The 18,924-nt window shown below is 40.5% G+C and overlaps 1 protein-coding gene across 5 annotated transcripts in view; it reads left to right on the forward strand.

Moving 5' to 3' along the window:
• KCNIP4 (potassium voltage-gated channel interacting protein 4) overlaps nucleotides 1-18,924 on the forward strand; it is a 640,168-nt gene that overhangs the window by 400,450 nt on the left and 220,794 nt on the right. Inside the window, exon 1 of one of the 5 annotated variants that reach the window (XM_039914659.1) lies at nucleotides 13,366-13,548. The exons of the other annotated variants lie outside the window; for them this stretch is intronic. The gene's annotated coding sequence lies outside the window, so the exon portion shown is untranslated. Of the gene's footprint in view, nucleotides 1-13,365; nucleotides 13,549-18,924 lie in introns of those variants that run through there. 5 annotated transcript variants of the gene reach the window in all.

Raw genomic sequence — 18,924 nt, forward strand, 5'->3', positions numbered from 1 at the left:
ACAAAATGCATCTTAGACCACAAGCTCCAAGTAGAAAAGGACTGTGTCCGTCATGATTATCTCGTTCTTATCCCAGTACTTCTTGCAGTGCTCAGCACATACAGAGTTCTTAACAAGCCACCATTTTAGTTTTGTTATTATTATTCATTCCCTAATGTGTGCAGAGCACTGCATTAAACATTATGGGAGAGTAGAGTATAATAGACATGATCTGTGTTCAAAACAAGCTTAATTTGAATGACACTTTTAGTTCAGATCCTTCTTGGGAATAAAGAAAAAAAACCACAAAACTAGCTCAGAGACCCACTCTTGAACCAGGTCAAGTAACTAGCCAAGAATTTTGATAATGAAGGATATTTGTCTTCCTACAGTGCGCAAATGGAATGAGAGACAGTTTATTTCCTGCTTCTATTTTCCAACAGCCATGCATTTCTGCAGAGTCACAGGACTCTCTTAGAAAGGTATTCTTCCTTTAAATATCTTCAACGGAAATGAGCATGTACTTTTATTTGTCAGTAGTCGTAAAGGGAAGGGGATTTAGATTGGGATTTTTAACCCCATGGTTAGTGGATCTCTTAGCTTCCTTCTAAGATCCCTCTCTTTTCCTTTAATTCAGTCTTCTGCCATTATAATGCTATTCTTTTAAAATTCCTTCTCCAATAGCTATTAATTTTTAATGCCGATATTTCTTGCAGTTTTTTCTCACTTCAAGGTTACACTTGAAGTTTTCCCTTGACTTCAACGCTTCTTTTCTCTTTTTCCTCCATTTTTTGATGTATTTTGACTAACTTGAATAGTGTTGAAAGCCATTTCAAAGAACCATTCAACAATGACATTTCTATTTAGGATGGATAATAATAGCTTTCTAGTAAATTATTGCAGAGTGCCTTTTTTATGAATTAGGATGTGAAGGAGCATACTTTTAAAATTTATTCATACCTATTTTAAAAATATGTAATTACTGGATCATATTTGCATTATTACTTGATCATTTAACAATACTGGGATCTTTTTGATGTTAATCACTATTTTTAATAGATTGATGGGGTCCAGCTCTCATTTTCCAGTGGCCTGTTGGGATGGGGGAGGTGGGGAGTGAGGGGGGAGGGTGGGAAGAGAGGTGAAACTATGCTGAAATGGCTGGAACTTTGCCACCAGTAATGAAGGTTGTTTTGTTGTTTGTTTTTGTTTTTTTAAATGGCATTGCTTAAGTGCTTACTCTGTGCCATGCACTCTACTCGGCACTGAGGCAGACACAAAATAATCAGTTTAGACACAGTCCATGTCCCACATGGGGTTTATAGCCTTAATCCCCATTTTAAAGACGAAGTGACTGAGGCACAGCAAAGTTAAGTGAGTTGCCTAAGGTCACCCAGCAGACAAGTGGCAGAGCTGGAATTAGAACCCAGGTCTTGTGAGTCCCAGGCCCATTTTCTGTCCACTAGGCCCCACTGACTGAAGATCCACCCAAGGTGTTCCTCAAAGTTAACAGGCTCAGCAGAAATCCTGAACAGTTGACATCCTAAAGGAGATTTAAGGACATCCATGCAGAAATATCCATCGTTATCAAAATTCTTGGATAGTTAGTTGACCTGGTTCAAAAATGGGCTTCTGAGGTAGGTTTTCTTTTCTTTTTCCCCCCAACAAGGATTTGAACTAAAGGTGGCATTTGCATTAAGCTCCTTTTGGACAGAGATCATGTATTTTATAATGTAGTCTCCAACGTGTTCATTACAGCACTCTGCACACAGTAGGGATCCAATAATAATAATAATAACAAAGGTTTGTTAAGCACTTTCTCCATGCCGAGCACTGCACTAAATAGGTACAGTAATCAAGGCAGAAACAGTCCTTTCCCAGATGGGACTCCTGGTCTAAGATGCGGTTTGTTATTGAGTTGGGGGAAGGCAGGAGAGTGAGCCCGGGCTCCACCAAGTCCCGGAAGGTGATGCTGAAAACGTACAAGAAAAGAGAAGACACGATTTTGATACTAAAATGCTCAGGCCTAGCCCTGACTCAGTGGATCAAAGGAAGTCGTAGAGGTAATAGAATGGCTTGGTTGAAGCAGGTGCACATCTGATGCATGGGTAGTTGGGTACACACAATCCCAATAAGAAAGAGATGCCATCTGCCCTTCTCAAAACCTTCCTGAATATATTAACATTTAAGATGTGATACAGAAGCAAAGCATTTCTTAGCACTGGCACAATGGAAGAAAATTAGAAGAAACTTAAATCTCCTACTCTCTTGTGTTCATTAAAAATTTATAATTTACAGAAATTTGAGGCAGCTTTGGCAAGAGGAACTGCCTTCAGTTGTAAGTACAGCTTCACTTTTTTGCTTCTGAAACAGTTCCCTGAATCAGCCACCTAAACAAATAACTGACATTAAAAATTCATCCTGCGTAAAATGTTCTGTTAACTAAGCCCACTGAGCCTTATATTTTGTTATCACTTGAGTTGCTTTATTAATTGCTGAGGAACGCATTGGTTTACCCCATGAAAATTCTAAGGAAAATAAGACTAGTATTGTAAATATGTAGGCCTACAGAGATCAGTTCTGGGACAGGGAACAATTGTTTTTGAAGGCTTTGCATCCCTGAAGATTATCCACATAAAAGAGTGTGAGGCTTTTTTTGATTCCTTAATATCTCTAGACCCTGGCTGCTAAGCATATTCAAAGAATCGTCAGATTTCTATTCAGCCACTCTCACCACTGTCCAATAAAACATCAGAAGGTTTTATATTCACTGGCCTGGGAATTTTACTGCATTCTTTACTCTCTCATGAGTCCGGTTGGGACTAATAAAAAGAGCTTTAAAAATAACTCATGCAATTAAAACTACAAGCAATTGACAAATTGATCTTAAAAAAATTTAGCTCGCTGTACATTAATAGAATAATCGCTGCCAAAGTATAAATTGCGATATGATCATTTTGTTGACCAGAGCTATTCTGAGATAACCCTTTTGGCATCTGTCCCTGGACTGCTCATGTCAGATCCAGAGAAAATTGTTAAGTAGCATCTTGAGAGAAAGGGAGAAACACAAAGTTCTCCACACAAATTTCTCCACCGTGGGTATTTTAGTAAATGCTACAGAGACTCAATGGGAAAAATGGGAAACTGAACTGGATGACGTTTGTGTGAGCAGCACAGAGACCATTTCAAACGGATTGGGTTACTCCTGACCTAGTTTTAACAACCCCTCTCTAATTCAGGCAGAAACATTTTTCATATTTAACTGCAAATGGGTGGGGAGCCTCATGACACTTGACCATGACATTTTCACCTAAAAAGTTTCATTGAATTTCCAGCAGCTTCTAACAGGGGCCATGAGTGGTAGAAAAGTCTCAAGTCTTCCCATCAGTCAGTCGATCAGTGGTAAATCTTGAGTACTTATTGCATGCAGAGCACTGTACTAAGTACTTGGGAGAGTACAGCGCAACAGAATTGGTAGATACAGTCCCTATCCACAATGGAATTACAGTCTAGACATTAGACATTAAAATAAATTAATAATTTATTAATAAATTCACAAATGCTAGGGGGCTGTGGGTGGGGTGAATATCAAGTGCTTAAAGGATACCTTAAGTATGTGGCATGGGTGACGAACAAAGTCCAGAAATAATAATAATAATAGCAGTATTTATAAAGCACTTACTACATGCCAGACACTGTATAAAGTGCTGGGGTAGATTAAATGAAATTGGGTTGGACATAGCCCCTGTCCCACATAGGGCTCACAGTCTTAATCCCCATTTTATAGGTGAGGTACCTGAGGCATGGAGAAGTTAAGTGACTTTGTGCAAGTTGACCTTTGCTGTGTGACCTTGGGTAAATCACTTAACTTCTTTGTGCCTCAGTTGCCTCAACTGTACAATGAAGCTACCGGTTCATCCTCCTACTTAGGCTGTGAGCCTGACGTGAGACAGGGACTCTGTCTGATCCAATTAATTTGAACCTACCCCAGCGCTTGGAACAGTGTGTGTCACATAGCAAGTGCATAACAAATACCATAAGAACAAAATGATGTTCATGGCACCAGCTCATGCGAAATTCTGTACTTAAATCTATTTTTGGAGTATACTTGCAGTTAGTCTGTAGTATTTATTGAACAACTATTGAACAAAGTACTCTACTAAGCTTTTGGGAAAGTATTTGGTGAAAGTACTTTGGGGAAGTATTTTCCACAGAACCACAGACCCAAAACACGTTCCTGCCTTCTTAGAGCATGCAGTCTACCGGGAGAGAGAAGGATACAAAAGTGTTTGCAAAAGAGAAGAGGAAGAGCAAGAGTAAAATAAGCCATAGAGCAGAAATGTAAGGATGGAATAGTATAATAAATAAATGACAATGCATATACATAAATGCTAAGTCTGGGAATGATATGGATGGTATCATTTGTAGAGTCAGTTATTTATTTTGATTAATCTTTTCAAATATATATTTATGACTGTATTTTCCAGTAGAGTCCAAGCTCACTGAGGGCAGGGAATTGTATCCCTTGTTTCTGTTGCTGGTTAAGAGTGTTTGGAAATTCATCGGGGAAGACTTCCTGCAGGGGGTGGGATTTTAGGAGGATTATTGAAGATTTTTAAGAGAGCTTTGAGGAAACAGTGACTGCTAAACTCATTCATGATTTTGCTATCATGAAGCCATGCCATAGGTTTATCAAATCCCTATTTAGGCTCAGTGTTTCACAAATTGAGCTGCAGAACTTTTCATTCTGCGCTAGCATTTTTGAAGAAGCAACCTTCCAAATTGAGCAGGCTATTTCCATCCTCAAACTCTCTCCTCTTGCACAACATTGTACAAAAAGACATTAGTACTACTAAATATCCCTTCTGCACATAGATTCTTTTCAAAACTAGTTTTTCCACACAATATTCAGTCAGAATAATATTGGTCCCTTAGACCATGTAATTGGATAGTCTCCTAATGATGTGCAAACTTTCCCAATGAGTATCCTGATTTGCCATTCTTAACTATGCAGTCTGTTGTTTTGGCTTCATATAACCCCCGTGAATAATTTGGACAGAATGTACCTATTTCCATCCTGCATAAGCCATAAATTCCAACACTAAAATAGGGTCCACTTTTCTGATAATACAGTAGGTTGAACTACAGGGAAACAGTGTGGCTCAGTGGAGAGAGGCCAGCCTTGGGAGTCAGAGGTCATGGGTTCGAATACCTGCTCTGCCGCTTGTCCGCTGTGTGACTGGGGCAAGTCACAACTTCTCTGTGCCTCAGTTACCTCATCTATAAAATGAGGATGAAGACTCTGAGCCTCACGTGGGACAACCTAATTAACCTGTATCTACCCCAGCACTTAGTACAGTGCTCTGCACATAGTAAGCGCTTAACAAATACCAACATTATTATTATTACATAAAATGAACCTGTATAATATCTGCCTATATTTACCCAATCCCTAGAAGTTTTATTGCTACATATATCTATTTTGTTTTAATTAGATGCTCCCAAAATTGATGCAGCATTTCGTTTTTCAGGCCCTTGTGATGACTTCCTGACGGTCATCTCCTTGCTTACTAAGTTAAGAATCAAGCCCCTAATAATGGTACTTCATTAATCAGCAGCTATTCTTCAAATGGCCACTGATGATAGGGAGACTGCTAATAATAATGATAAAAATAATGATGGTATTTGTTTAACACTTACTATGTGCCAAGCACCATTCTAAGCGCGGGGTGGGGGGTGGGGTACAAGGTGATCAGGTTGTCCCACGTGGGGTTCACAGTCTTAATACCCATTTTACAGATGAGGTAACTGAGGCACAGAGAAGTTAAGTGACTTAATAAGACAAGTAGTCTTGCTCTGTCTACTTGAACAGGTTGCATAGGGTTGCCTTATCAAAAATCACTTCTAAGATGTATGGACTGTATTCCCAGCTCTGCACTTCAGCAGTCCACTTACCATGATTTCTTTCCATCTGTAGCATGCAGTATACCTGAGTCTTATTCATATCTTTTTAATTTGGAGTGTTCCAGATCAAACATATTGTGAGACATCAATAACAATGATTTCTTTACCTCTCCAAACCCCTGTTATCAAATGCAAGCACAGTTCCGGCAGAAACTGAAATCTGATTGTAAGATTAAAAACTGGACATTATTGTGCTATATCATATTTGTGCATCATATTGAATTCCATCTTTGTTTGGAGTATCTATTTGCTTGCCGTGGAAGGTTCCGTATAGGGGAGTTTTGCTTCTGACTATAATAAATGGCCAAGAAATAGAACGCATGCAGGGATCACTTGGAAAAATGACAGGAAGATTGAATTTCTGTGTAATGCTATTTTTCATGAAAGCCGCAATTCTCTGATCTAGCAGGCTCAACTTTTTTTCCCCTCTGTCTAAAAAGGGATTACTGGAACGAACGATTACAGTGTTTTCCCAAATATTTACTCTTTCATTTGAGGCTTCCATACAAACCGCATCAGATTCAAAATGGTGGGGCGAGAAGATAGTAAAGCTGAAAGAGTTTCAACTATTAGTGAGTTGGTTTGGAATTTACCTGAAGCTAATGTGGATGATTCAACTTTGAAAGAACCTTTAGTTTTTCACTTTGTAAGTTATGAAGGAAGTAGAGATGAAATAGAGAAATCATTTTTTCCTTCATAATTAATATTAATGAAGTTTCTCAGATAACAAAGGACCTCAAAAAGAGAAACAAAATGAGGAACCATTTAGATATTTATATGTTTAGTTTCGCCACCCTCATTGTTAAAGCCATCAATTGTATTCACTGAGAGCCTATTGGGTCCAGAGCATATATTAGGCACTTGCTAGAGCACAACAGAGTTAGTAGAAATTATCTTTTCCCTCAAGAAGCTTACAAACTAGCGGAGGCTACACAGAGTAATTATAGGTAGGAGAAGTAAAAGCGAAGATGGAATAAGTACATAAATGCTATGGGCCAGTGGTAACAGTTGCTTGCTTTCCTTCAAGAAAGTGCAGCAAGTACAGAGCAAACTTAGGGACAACTGCGAATTTTTCTGTCGTGGTATTTAAAACGTGGTCTTTCCACATGCTACAACATTTATTAGGGACGGCAGGGCAAAAGTCAAACTGGGGATGACTGAAATAGGAAGCCAAGAATCTAGTTCCTCTTCCTCCTCTTTCCTTAGTCATGGTGGCCTCTCGTTCACTTGACGGAAACCTCTACACATTCATTCATTCACTCGTATTTACTGAACGCTTACTGCGTGCAGAGCACATTGAAGTGGAGGTGCGGAATGAAAAACTCAGGAGGTAGAGAATTTACAATTTTCATTCTCCCCTCTAGACGGTAACCATATCATGGGCAGGGAATGTGTCCGTTTATTGTTACACTGTAATCTCCCAAGTGCTTAGTGCAGTGCTCTGCACACAGTAGGTGCTCAGTAAATACGATTGATTGAATGAAAGAAGGCATTCTCTTTAAAGAACGCAGTGGCATTTTTTGCCTTCCCCCTGGTTCATATCAGACTCTTCTTTTATAGGTGTGTTGGGTTCCACCAAAGTGGTGCTATCGTTTTAATGTCAAATAATACAAGTCTTATAATAATTATGGTATTTGTTAACCACTTCCTATGTGTCAAATACTCTTCTCAGAGCTGGGGTAAATACCAGTTAATCAGGTTGGACACTGTCCCTGTCCCAAATGAGGCCTCACACTCTTATCCCCATTTTTACATATACAGAGGTAACGGAGGTCCAGAGAAGTGAAGTGACTTACCCAAGATCACACAGCAGACATGTGGCAGAGCCAGGATTAGAACCCAGGTCTTTCTGACTCCCGGGCCCGTGCTCTATTTACTAAGTCAAGCTGTTTCTCACAGATTGCCTGAATCTTGGCCATCTGGAGATGTGGGCTGGATGAGGGAGTGGGGACATAATAATAGTAATAATAATACTGATGGAATTTTTTAAGCACTTACTATGTGCCAAACACTGTTCTAAGCTCTAAGGGAGATACAAGAGAATCACATTGTCCAATGTGGGGCTCACATTCTTAATCCCCATTTTATAGATGAGGTAACTGAGGCACAAAGAAGTTAAAGTGACTTGTCCAGAGTCACACAGCTGACAAGTGGCAGAGCCGGGATGAGAACCCATGACTTCTGACTCCCAAGCCCGGACTCTTTCCACTGAGCCACGCTGATATGAGGCATTTAACAGGCTATTAAGAGTTTCTGTGATAGAAAAAGAATTAATTGCTCTGTGTGACCTTGGCAATTCACATTTAACAGGTTGTCCCTCATTTGTGGGGTGGCAGACCTTATATGTTTGCTCTCTGGAATTATTTTTCTTGACACTGTTGATAGAGCTGGACAAGATTTTGTTCACCCCAACTGGCCAGCCTCATAAAGATGGACAAGCAGTTACAACAAAACACTGAAGTTGACTTGAAAGCCCTAAAGTACCAAATTGAAATTTAGCTTTCAAAAGTAAAATAAACGTCACCAGATTGCTAAACTTAATATTTTATTACACCTCTGGCTTTTGAATCAAACATCTATAATACTCGATGAATGCTGAGTATAAATTACGGAGGGAATTTTTCCAATCTCCAAAGCTGAACAATAATTTTATTACTCGGTGCAGCAGGAGGAGAAAGAGGAAAAATTGGTGCCTAAGGGGACTATTCTCCACTCAGGGGAGAAGTGTTTATATAGATGCTGTGCTGTACTCTGCTTATGGGGTTAGACTTGGCTAACCAAATTGATATGCTTAGGGTGCAATCATTTGCCCCATTAAAAGAAATGACCAAATCCAGCAAGTTTTTTTCACAGAGAGAAATTTCCATTATAATGATAATAATGAATCAAGGTTGATAATAAAACTGTATTTTGAGCTGTTTACTGGTCAGATCATTAATGTTTTAAGCAGATGGCTGAAAAACTTTACAAAATTCTACAGTGAGTAAATTAATATTTTATAGCCTCTGCTTTTACTGATAATATTAAGTGTCTATGGAAACACAGGTTTTTCTAATAGTTAGAAATGGCCCTAATTTCCATGGCTAAACATTTTTTCTGGAAACATTCATTATGGTCGAGTCTAGCTCCATTATAAAAACTGTCCCTTTTGGTAATTTTAGTGGCCTAGATCTTCAATTGTAAAGTTTAAAATTCTAAAATCAAAATGATTCTTCTGATAATATCTTTTTAGGTTGGCTGGGTTGTCTTTGTTTCTTCACAGGTCTTTGATCTCATGCTAATCCTTTTTTCATCAGAAAAGACCATTCCCAGTAAAAGTGTGCCATTCAGACAAAGAATGGGTGGTTCCTTGCCAAAAGAGTTCAGTGCAACCGACTGTAGTTCTCAGAAAATGCAGGAGATTTTAGGGATCATCAGCAAGGACCTCCTTTGGGCAGTGACTTAGGCACTTAGAGAACATACCGGAGTCATAAAAGGAATTGCCAAATTGCCTCTGCCCTCCCAGATCTTACATTCTAATGAGAGAAAATCAGCCTACATTCAACGATGAATGTTCATTAAATAAGAAAACCTGGGCGTAGACTAAAGGTAACAAAAACAAGTTGGATGAAAATTGAGGTGTTGCAGGAATCTGGGATGACCCGACTGGTGAGTTGTATGGCAGGGCTCAGGGTAAGTAGATGAATTGTCCTTCTGTTGGAACACGATATTCCCAACAGTGAAACTGCATCCATGAGGGGCTGGGAGAGGCAATCTCTTGCCCACCTACACTCTCAGAGAAGGAAGAAAGTCTTCACTGCTGGGATTAATCTAAGGGGCAGGTCCACTGCAGGGTGGTTCCAACCCTTTCACAGTTTTCCCAACACAGCTGTTCCCAAAAATCTTTAGTAGTGGAAGGGTTAGGATGTGAACATGGAGTTCATACCTAGCGACCAGAATTTTTTCTAATGGCATTTGTTTACTATGTGTCAGGCAGTAGGGTAGATACAAGCTAGTTAGGTTGGACCCAGTCTATGGATCTCACAGTCTTCATCCCCATTTTACAGATGAGGTAACTGAGGCAAAGAAAAATTAAGTGATTTGCCCAAGGTCACACAGCAGACAGCAGACAAGGGGTGGAGCTGGGATAGACCCTAGGTCTTTCTGACTCCCAGGAATGTGATCTATCCATTAGGTCATTCTACTTCTCATGGGTCATTCTGAATTCTTCCATCTACATGAACTAGCTCATGGAACTAGTTTTGTTTGTATTTTCTCAAATAGTTGTGAAAAGGACATACTAATGATAAAGCTGTGAGGTGAACTGTGGATAACATGGAAAAAATGCATGTCTAAACTGCGACTGTGAATTTTATTGGCTTTGCCAGACCGGTCCCTTGGAGTTTTCACAAAATAAATGAATTACTGTTTGCCATATTGCCCAGAATACAATGAAACATGAGACAGTGTTCACATTGCCCAGAGCCAAGCATATGGGGTGGAAGAAAAAATAGCAAGTGTTATACCGTACAATATGTTGTTTGGTGGCTGCTCATTCCAAAATCTGTTAAGTTTGGCTATAAAAAAAGAGATGATTTATTTTATGGCTGATCTTCTTGTCTTGTTTAATGGCAATTCTGTGAATATTGGTGATAATTTAAATACAAGTAAAATTCTTCTGTAACTCTCAGTGAACTATTGAGTCTTTAAAATGTATGTTGTTACCGGTTTGGGTGAATCACTGGACCTATGTAATGTGTATGTATTTTATTGTGATCATAATGGGGAATTGCCTTTCATCCCTTGTCCCCTTTAGGATATTTTAGCTGTTCCTTTCAAACAAGTGTTAGCCTTGGCGATTCTCCCATCTGGTTTACCTCAACTCTCTGACCTGCCTCTTTCAACCCTGGGCAACCCCCTCTCAGTTCAAATAACGGCAGCTGAAATCATCTCTCTCCCACTGCTTTGGTTGGGTTGGTCCTTCTGTTCTTCAATATGCTTTGCCATGATTAGGCAGCATTTTTTATGGTATTAAGCACTCACTATGTACCAGGCTCTGTATTAAGCACAGGGGTAAATACAAGCTAATTAGGTTGGAGAGTCCATAGCCTATATGGGGCCTCCAGATGAGGTAACTGAGGCACAGAGAAGTTAAATGATTTTCCCAAAGTCAAACAGCAGCTAAGGGTTGGAGCTGGGGTTAGAACGCAGGTCCTTCTGACTCCCAAGCCACGTTGCTTCTCATTTTCTGTTTACTTATTTTGTTTTGTTTCACTGTCTGTCTCCCCCTTCTAGACTGTGAGCCCGTTGTTGGGTAGGGATTGTCTCTGTTGCTGAATTGTACATTCCAAGTGCTTAGTACAGTTCTCTGCACATAGTTAGTGCTCAATAAATACGACTGAATGAATGAATTTTAAATTGAATAATACTAATGATGATGGTATTTGTTAAGCGCTTACTATGTGCCAAGCACTGTTCTAAGCATTGAGATAGATACAAGATTATCAGGTAGTCTTACATGGGGCTCACAGTCTTAATCCCCATTTTAATAATCATAATAATAATGATGACATTTGTTAAGTGCTTATTATGTGCCAAGCACTGTTCTAAGCACCGGGGGTGGGTGGTGGGGGAGGGGGATAAAAGGTAATGAGGTTGTCCCACGTGGGACTCAGTCTTTATACCTATTTTATAGATGAGGGAACTGAGGCCCAGAGAAGTGAAGTGATTTACCCAGAGTCACACAGCTGACAAGTGGCAGAGCTGGGATTAGAACCCCTGACCTCTGACTCCCAAGCCTGGACTCTCTCCACTGAACTTTGCTACTTCTCTTGCCTTGTGGCAGAGTCTGGATTAGAACCCATGACCTCTGACTCCCAAGCCCAGGTTCTTTCCATTAAGCCACGCTGCTGCCCTTACTATTCATTCATCTAACTGTAGTTGACTCTCCTTGACTTTTCCCACTTGTCATCTCTCTCCCCTTTGAATTACATGAGATACATTCCTAGATGTGCATATCCTCTCCATTTTGGCCAGCAGCACAATCTCTCACCATTGTCTTGAAATCAAATGAAAGAATGCTGCAATCAAACAGTGGTATTTATTGAGCGTTTTCTATGTTCAGAGCTTCATTATCTAGAATTTGAAGTCTTGGCTAATGTAGCTTGATTAATGAAAGCATTCAAGCAGAGGAAACACTTGTGCTGTAGATTTTCTTCCGGATTTGTTCTTAAGTTTCAAAATTTTATTCTTGGAAAGTTTGGGTGCTTTTTTTTTTCCCCACAAGGTATTTGTTAAAGCCTCAAGTGAAAAGAAATACCAGAGCCAAGATGACTGTAGAGTCATATTATTTTGGCAGGTGACACTTTGTTCAACTGGGGGTTTCCTGTCCTATTTATTGACTATATTTAAGCCTTGGAAATGCCAGGACTAAGGGACTCCCTCATAAACTGAAGCCCAATAACTCTATTTTCTAAAATGCCTATTCCATTTTATGAAGTGCTTACTAATTCTACTGTACTCTCCCAGTGCTCTTCTCACAGTGATCAATTAAGTACAATTAATCAACAATATTTACTGAGGATTTACTGTGTGCAGATCATTGTACTAAGCGCTTAGGAAAGTACACTATAACAAAGTTGGTCAGTACATTCCCTGCCACAAACACTCAATATTCTAAAATGATTGATTAAAGTGACCTGCCAAAGCCCTCCGATGGGAAACCTCCAGCTGGAAGTTGATTGACACTTTCATTTAGTTCCAAACAGCATCAGGTGAGGAAATCAGTGGGCTGGGTCAGAAAAGCTTTGGCTGTAACACCCAGGAATGCGAAAAGGGAAGCTACAGTTTATGTCTGAAAAAGCCGACGATTATGAGTGCCTCCCATCCACATAAACGGGAGGTAGGGTTGGTAAATGGAGAAGTACTGTGACTACCTCAAAGGCCAGAATGCATTAAGGAATTTCTTTGTAACCTTTTTTAAAGATTAACTGGACCAGGCATTTGTATTCCAAACACCTTGATTATCACGTGGAGAAGGACCGATGTCAATGACTAAGCCACAACAGGTGGGCTGGAAGCCACCCTCAGTCATTCTTTATTTGACTGCCTCTCACCTTCTCTCTCACTTCCCTTTTCTCTTTTTCTCTCCCTCTCTCTTTCCCTTTTTCCCAACACTTTCAGGGTGTTTTTTTCTTCACAAATATCAGTGGAAACATTTCCCTCCATGGACACTTTCTAGATACATCACTCACCACCTTTCCCCACAATGACACACACACACATACATCCACCTCTCTCATTTCTGCCCACTGCTACATTCTTCCTCTCCACCTACATATCTGCTCTGCCAAACCCTCTCTAAAGTCTGATGCCAGCTCTCCTGTGATAGACTATTCTTCTATCAAGTCCAAAGGACCCAGGCCTCATGCTGATTTTTCTTCAGCAAATGAAGCTGCTGTAATGGCAGTTTTCTTTTGGTCAGCTGACAGTTCCCTGAATAGTGGTGAAAAGTTGAGATTGAGCTGCTGCCAGGTGGAAATTTCTTTGATGAAAACAGCAGCTAGCTTAGCCGAATGGTGGAGAGGATTTAGCAGCATAAACCACTATGTGGCCCTCTGAGTTAAGGTAAGATCCCCAGGTCTAAGATTATCAAGTTAAACCTTTTGAATTCAGGGAACAATTTATCTAAAGGGGCTGAATTAGACATTTGTGCTACTTTTGTTGTGGCTATTGATTGGAAAAGCAGGTGTTTTTAGCATGTATTTCCAAAGTGAAGTTGTAACATGTTGATCCTATACATAAATTCATCCAATTGCATTTATCAAGTGCTTACGGTGTCCAAACACTATACTAAAGCACTTGAGCACTGTAATAAGCACTTGGGGTTTATATTTGGGGGTCCCTAAATGTAATGGGGAATAGAACAGTAATTTGCCTGGCATGTATGTGTTAGGTGTACATATAGATATAGATATTTATGTAGCTATATATGTATAGATGTAAGCTTGTTGTGGGTAAGGAATGTATCTGTTTATTGCAGTATTGAAGTCTCCCAAGCCCTTAATGCTCTGCATACAGTGAGTGTTCAATAAATACAATTGAATTAATATATGTATAGATAAGAAAATAACACGTGTGTCCATCTCAGGCTGTTGTTGTTGAGAGGAGTTAGCCAGACAGGAAAAAGTCTGTGGTGCTTGGTGCAAGCTTAAGTTTGGTCTACATGTTGTATACCTTTAGACTGTAAATTCATGGGTAGGGAATGTGTCTACCAACTCTGTTGTACTATCCCAAGTGCTTAGGACAGTGCTCTGAACACAGTAAGCACTCAGTAAATCTGATTGATGCTAGATTTCTGACAGGATTACCAGTCTAAACAGGCAACACAACTTGCCCCAGAACCATGATAGTTTCTGTGAAAGCCAGTGGGTGGTAATGATTGTAATACTTGATAAACATTTAGCATAGTCTAAGTTCTGGGGAAGGTACATTGTAAGTATATCAGACACAGTCTTAAATGCTCATAGGGCTCGCAATCTGAGAGTGAAGGAGAACAGATAGTCAATCCCCATTTTACAAATGAGGAAACTGAGAGGCAGACGAGTCAGGTTATATGCCCAAGATGCAGAGGAGACAGAAACTGGGTCTACTGACTCCCAGGCCACAAGGTCTCTCAGTGACAATAGAAACCACCACCAGTGATGGAAATGGCTGTCATCTTGAGGAGTTTTGCCCCTTTTGATTCATTCTTGGCGCTGCTGTGGAAGTGTCTCAGCCACAGCTGTTGTAGGACAGGGCCTGCCCATTGCTGTCTCACCCATGGAGGTTGCTGGGACAGGCTGATCACTCCTGGGGTGTTTCTTGGGGTTCCATCAGCAACTCTACCCGTTGAGGGAAATCCCTAGGAAAAGGACAGGCTGGAGGAGGAGGGGAGCAGGAGGATGCAATTAAAAAAAAAGACTTTCAGTGTTACTCTTCCCCAAAAGTGCATGTCCTACAGCTCTGCCCTTGAGAACAGAGCCTTCTGTTTCACTGGACCATTCAAGTAATCTATCAGTGGTATTTATTGAACAGTTACTGTGTGCAGACACTGTACAAAGTCTGTGGGAGAGCAGGGTACAACAGCTTTGGTAGACACGTTCCCTGCCCAAAATGAGCTTACACTCTAGAGGGGGAGACAGACCTTTCGTTGCAGATAATGCATGTAACTTCTGTGAGGTTGAGGGTGGGTTGAATATCAAGTGCTTAAAAGATACAGCTAGCCTCCAGCTCCGACTGGCAATCAAGCCCTGATTGTTCTGCTGCTTTTCCCTTACCTTAAAAGTTTCTCCAAAGAATCCCCTGCTGTTCCCACCCCCTTTCTTTATAAGATAAAATGGAAATCCTACCTGCTGCTACTTTAATTCATTTTAAATTTAACTCTAGGGGCCATTTGACCTGTTTTTTTACTTAGGAGAAATATTCCTGTCTCTTAGATCTATCCATCAGTATTGTAATAGCTTCCCCTAATTTTATCACAGGTTTGCTAAGAAACAATCGTTTGTGTACAGGATCAACTTAGGAAGCATCACCAAGTTTTCTGCCTTTGCGGAGGCAACCCACCAATTGGTGAGTGGCAGTCATTTAAATCACACAGAAGACGCAGGTTTAGAAGATGCAGGTTTAGGTTCCCACACTACGTATTCCATTTTTGTGCCTGATTATACCCTTATAGGCCCTATACTTATCGTTCCTTTGTGTTAAAAGATGGCAGTATTAGTCGTGAGATCCCACCCATGTGTACTGATACTTTTGTGTAGGCAAAAATTGTCCTTTATCATGCTATTGCTTTTGCTGATTTTTGGGATTCATTTGTCTTTTTGATATTCCTATTTTCCTGTGGCCTCTTGTCTGGTAAAGGAGGGGCTCTGCTGACTGTATTCCTCGCTGGCTGCTGCCGCTACTTCCAAGAGTCCACCGTTGCTAATACCTGGTTTGAGATCGGGTTTTGCTGTGTTTCTAAAGCACTCGTTAACCCTCACTTTCCCTGGCCCCAGCATCTCACACAGTGTGCCATTTCAATTCTGACATGTAATAACCATTAGGATAGCCCTCTGCTATACCAACATTATATTATTATTATTACATTATTAAATGTGGTCACTCTCTGACTTTCCCACGGTAAAGAATACCAGCATCCTCCCTATCTCACAAGCCCATAACCTGGGCACCATCTTTAACTCATCTCTTTCATTCAACCCATATATTCAATCTGCCACCAAATCCTGTTGGTTTTACCTTCCCAATATTACTAAAAATCTACCCATGTCTTTCCGCACATGTCCTGCTTCTGGCCTGAATAATAATGTTGGTATTTGTTAAGCACTTGGTGCAGAGCACTGTTCTAAGTGCTGGGGTAGATACAGGGTCATCAGGTTGTCCCACATGAGGTTTCCAGTCTTCAGTCCCATTTGACAGATGAGGTAACTGAGGCACCGAGAAGTGAAGTGACTTGCCCACAGTCACACAGCTGACAAGTGGCAGAGCTGGTATTCGAACCCATGACCTCTGACTCCCAAGCCCGGGCTCTTTCCACTGAGCCACACTGCTTCTCTGAAATTCCTTCCGCCTTCAAAGCCTTATTAACATCACAACTCCTCTAAGAGGCCTTCCCCGACTAAGCTCTCATTTCCCCTACTCGCTTCTGTGTCATCCTTGTACTTAAATTGATACCCTTTATTTAGCCCACCCTCATCCCAACGACACTTATGTACATATCCCCAATTTACTTGACCGTAAGCTTCATGTGGGCAGGAAATGTCTGTTGTACTCTCACAAACACTTAATCGAGAAGCAGCTTGGCTCAGTGGAAAGAGCACGGGCTACGGAGTCAAAGATCATGGGTTCGAATCCCTGCTCGGCCACCTGTCAGCTGTGTGACCGTGGGCAAGTCACTGAACTTCTCTGGGCCTCAGTTACCTCATCTGTAAAATGGGTATGAAGACTGTGAGCCTCACGTGGGACAACCTGATTACCCCGTATCTACCCCAGCGCTTAGAACAGTGCTCTGCACATAGTAAGCGCTTAACAAATACCAACATTATTATTATTATGTTTACTGAGCATTTACTGTGTGGAAAGCACTATCCTAACCATTGTTTATTGAGCACAGTACTCAGTAAATATGATTGGGTGTTGCTCTATCAACTCCACTGCATTTTGGTCTAAAGCCACATTGAGATTGAATTTCACTACCACGTTATATTTTGTCCTTGACTGACAGTTTTTTGTTTTCCTTGTTGACTACTCCAATTCTGCCTCACTCCCTGTAACAAGCTGTTTTCAGGCCCAAAGGTAGAAAACAGAATTGATTGGCAGGTATTACCTAGACAATTAATGTTTAACAAAGATTCCTCTTTTAGGGGAGAAGTCACAACAAAAAAATCTTGTTTGCAAAATTGAGCAGCATTAGCCTTACTGTACTTTGTGCTGCTTTGTGTTCCTGCAACTTCACGATGCATTAACTTGAATATCACAAAATAACACATAATACATAACAATGTTATTTAGAAATTTTTATCAAAATGATCATTATAGTTTTTCAAGCCAGCTACCCCCATTTCATTAATTTTCACTGAACTGGTGGCTTTTAGAACATAATTTTTCCATAATGTGAGATTCTTCAGGAACCAAACTATTAGAGCAGAAATGCCCATATCCTTTTAATAGCTAGACTGGAAGGTTTATGGCTATGATCAGTACTGAGCAGCTTTCTTGACATTTTTTAATCAGTTAATGGTATTTATTGAGCACCTATGGCATGCAGAGCACTCTACTAAGCACTTTAGAGTGTACCATACAACAGAGTTGGTAGACATGTTCTTTGCCAGTGGCAAGAGCACAGATTTGGGAGTCAGAGGTCTTGGGTTCTAATCCTACCTCCACCACTTGTCAGCTGTGTGACTTTAGGCAAGTCTTCACTTACCTGGGCCTCAGTAACCTCATCTGTAAAATGGGGATTAAAGACTGTGAGCCCCACGTGGGGCAACCTGATCACCTTGTATATCCCTCAGCACTTAGAACAGTGCTTGGCACAGAGTAAGTGCTTAATAAATACCATTATTATTATTATTATTAACTTCCAACCTCCCAGCACTTATGTACATATCTTTTTAAATGATTAAATCATTTGTATGTGTTAATGTCTATCTTCCACACTAAACTGGAAACTCATTTGGGCCGGGAACATGTCTGCTAACTGTTCCACTGTACTCTCCCAATTCCTTGTTACAGTACCCTGCCTATAAGCATTTAATACAGTCTAGAGGGAGACAGACATTAGTGTAAATAAATTACAGGTCTAGACATAAGTACTGTGGGCGAATACCAAGTGTCCAAAGGGTACAGACCCAAGTTCTTAGATGACACAAGGAGGAGGGAGTTGGAGAGGAGAGGACTTAATTGGAGAAGGCCTCTTGGAGGAGACATGAACTTAATAAGGCTTTGAAGGTGGGGAGAGTGGTGGGTTAGTGCAGATGGTCGGGGAGGGAGTTTAGGGCCAGAGGGAGGATGTGGAACAGGAGTCGGGCAGCCAGATAGACTAGATCAGGGCACATTAAGCAAGTTGGCACTAGTGGAGCAAAATACGTGGGCTGTGGTAGATCAGTGAGGTAAAGTAGGTGGGGCAAGCTATTATAGTGGGGTTTATCCTGGTAGAGTGAAATACTATAGCGTTTCTTTGGTGATTCTTATGCAAAAATATGCACCCAGGCAGTACGATCCATGAATGGTTTCCATTAAGAAAACTCCACTTCTCATCCTTTTTTTCCCTTGGTCCTAACCCCAACCAATTGAAATTGATTGACCTATGTTTACAGTGCATGTTGAGAACATGACATACTATTCATTCGAAAGGCAATACTGGCTGATTGAAACAGAACAAAGGAACAGTTGGGGCTCAAAAAGCACATAAAGTGGAATTAATCGATCGATAGTATTTATTGAGCGCTTACTGTGACAGAT

The sequence above is a fragment of the Ornithorhynchus anatinus genome, chromosome 18, assembly GCF_004115215.2.
Source record: "Ornithorhynchus anatinus isolate Pmale09 chromosome 18, mOrnAna1.pri.v4, whole genome shotgun sequence".
Lineage (NCBI taxonomy): Eukaryota > Metazoa > Chordata > Mammalia > Monotremata > Ornithorhynchidae > Ornithorhynchus > Ornithorhynchus anatinus.